Genomic DNA, 3016 nt, shown 5'->3' with positions numbered 1-3016 from the left:
TTGTGCCAGGAGGGCGTATTCGTCACCTGTACTTGCTGCCACATAGGTTTTCTGGCTATTCTGGTAATTTGGGTGCAGATCTGAAAGTCCCAGCCCCTGACATCACTTGTTCCGAACCCACAGGAAATAAAATATTTTTCTTTTTTCTTTTCCTCAGCTACTTCCCTGGCAGCATGGGAACGCTCGTTGAGGTTAATGAAGTTCATTAGGTCATGGTGGTAATTAAGGAATCACTGTGGGAAGTGGGGAGGCCAGCGGGGATGGGCAAGGGGATGGATGGAGGAGGGCTCGGGCTCAGTGGGCATTTCAGGGGGTGTTTCCTCTGCAGCCCCAACACCTGATGTACGGTGCTACCGAAAAAGCTGCTTGCAGGAGCCCAGTGGGGGGGGATTCCCCACTTTGGGGTGCTGGGGTCCCTCCATGGGTCACCACCTGCTTCTCCAGCTCATGTGTAGGTGAAAGGACCCGCAGCGTCGGGATGCCGGCCAGGGGCAACCGGCAGCCACAAGGACCAAGCGCAGCCGCTTTGTTCCTTGTCCGCCGTTTCTGAACGTCCGTTTAGGGATCCCATCTCCCACAAACCCTCGGCACGAGCAGGATTGCAGCTGATCTCGGTCTCACCGACCCGAGTTCGGCGCCAGCTGCCCACCGAAATTCCCACCTCCCCGCCTATGTTTCCAGCTTTTTCATTTATTTGCCCTTGCACCTGAACAAACGAAATGCTAGAAAGCAGGGAGACAAAGTTCAACCGACATTGCTGCTGCCGTCCGGGCGCCTCTGCCTGGCCCCGCTCCCACCTGCACCCCCAGCCATTGAGGAGGTCTTTTAGTCCCCGGGGATGCTTGTGAGTGGGGCCGTGAGGGAAGGGGCTGCAAGGCGAATGCAGCACAATTAGGTTTGCGGGAGGCTTGTTCAGCTGGGTTGAGAGCGGCTTGCTGGGTTTCAGCGGGGTTGAGAGCGGCTTGCTGGTTTACATGGTTCGTCGAGGGCCAGCACGGGTCCTGCCGCTCGCTCGGCGCTTGCTTCTGGCAGTGTGTCCGGGAGCGCAAGGGCTCGGTGGCCGCTTGCCAACAGCCTGAAGCAATTGCCTTAAGAGCACGAACAGGCTGTTCGAGTCCTCGGAGCACTTTTGCCCTGCTCCTCCCTGCTGCTGAAAAAGCCCAGTCGCCCTTTGGGGAGGCGCGGGAGGGTTTTGGGGTGGTGCGGAGGGTGAGGGGCCGCTTCTCCTTCTCCGACTCTATCCTGCTCCCAACAGGGATATCGGACTGGGACCGCCCTGGTGGGTTTTTGGCTGCAGAGCGTCCCTAGGAAGATGTGTCCCAGGATTTTTTGCGTGTGTTGGCTGATTGAGGAGGGGGGGAAGAGCTCCTGGGGGGGTGCACGGTAAGCCCACACCCTGTGTCACCCCAGATGGGCATCAAAACCCCCGGGGGGGGCAGCGACGTGCTGCGAGGGACTTGGGCAGAACAAGGCTGGATCCTGCTCCTGCCGGGTGTCAGGGAGAAAGCAGGAAGAGGAAGGAGAGTGCAGGGGTGGGTGCAATCCAGCACATCCCGCTGGCGCGCCGCCAACCCCTTGTATAATGGGACGCGGCTGTTGCCAGCGCTGTAACGAAGCAGCCGAGTGCCTGAAAGGTCAGGGCGACGTTTTCGGGCAGGGGTTTGCCGCCCTTTTGCAAAACTTCTTGACCCCCACAGCTGGATGGGGACGTTTGATCTGGTATCCTGCTGGCGGGCACGTCGGTGGCCTGCGAGCCGGGCGGGCAGCGAGCAGCCCTGTTTGCAACTGGGAGCACACGCTTGTTCGCTCTTATGGGAAGAAGCAGAGGAATAAATGATTCACCAGGAGGTTGGTGCCAGGGATCCTGCAACAAATAACTGTTGTGTTTTGCGGGCGGGATTTCTGACATCTTATTTATGAGTGCAGCTTCCTGGCAGGAGCCTAATGTTCTTGGGGAGAGGAAAAAAAAAAAAAAAAAAGGCAAAAAGCCTTTTTTTTTCTCATCCTGGCGGGGCCCCAGCCCTGCAGACCTGAGCCTGCCAAGGGCGAGGAGCGCAAAGGCTTACAGCGAGCTGGGAAAAGGGGAAGCCAGGCCAACTGCATACTTGAAGCTCTGCCAGATGGGCTCCAGACAGGATTTTTCGCGGGGTCTTGCCCGGGTCACTTCGGACACCACCGAAGCCGGGCAGGCGAGGGCCATGTGCCGGCAGCCCCGGAGGCGCGAGGATTACTGCCTGCTTCCCAGCCAGCCCTTACATTGAGGCGGCGGGGATGGCTGGCGTGAAGGCTTGATGCTGAAAAAGCTTTGGAGGGGAGGAGAGGGGGGGGTGCCGTCTCACTTCGCCCCAAAAGCAGCCCTGCCTGGCTGGCATCCCCATCACCCGGCGGTCCCAGCGCCGCCCCATCTCTCAGGGCTGAGTTGTACGGCTCTCTCCTGCAGCAAGGCGATTTGGGATGGAGCCACACCACCCACAGCTTCCCTTTCCCTCTGGAAGCCTTTCCCGGCCCCCGCTGCCCTGCGCATGGCTGCACAGTCATGTTCGAGCTCATCTTGCTCAAGCCCTTTGCACAGCCCCCCACCCAAAAATCAAGCTTGCTCTCAGCTCCGCTTGCTCCTAACCCCCCTCCTGAGGGTCAGTGAGGATGGGGGTGCTCCTGGTGACACCCTGGCAAAGATGAGGTGCTACCCGCATCCTTGGGGTGAGCCTTACAAGCGCTTTGCATCCCGTATGGATGCCTCTTCCCCACGAGTACCCGGGTTCACCGAGCCTGGCGCATCCTGGAGCATCATCTCTGTGATGCTCCGTGCCAAGGGACAATTTCCCTCTCCAGGCAGGTCCCGAGGGCGGACGCCATTTCTCAGCCAGCCAAGCTGGGGTGGGGGGACCCCGAACCACCCCCTGCCAAAATGAAACCAAGCCAGGGGCAAAAGTGAAAGAAACCTTTATTTGAACCAGGTTTTCTCCCAACGAGGCGCTTCTCCTTAGGATTATTCTTAGAGGCACTTGGGGCTATA

Source organism: Pygoscelis adeliae, unplaced genomic scaffold, assembly GCF_000699105.1.
Source record: "Pygoscelis adeliae isolate BGI_AS28 unplaced genomic scaffold, ASM69910v1 Scaffold420, whole genome shotgun sequence".
NCBI lineage: Eukaryota > Metazoa > Chordata > Aves > Sphenisciformes > Spheniscidae > Pygoscelis > Pygoscelis adeliae.
The sequence above is the reverse complement of the archived record's forward strand: the minus strand, read 5'-3'. Positions refer to the sequence as shown.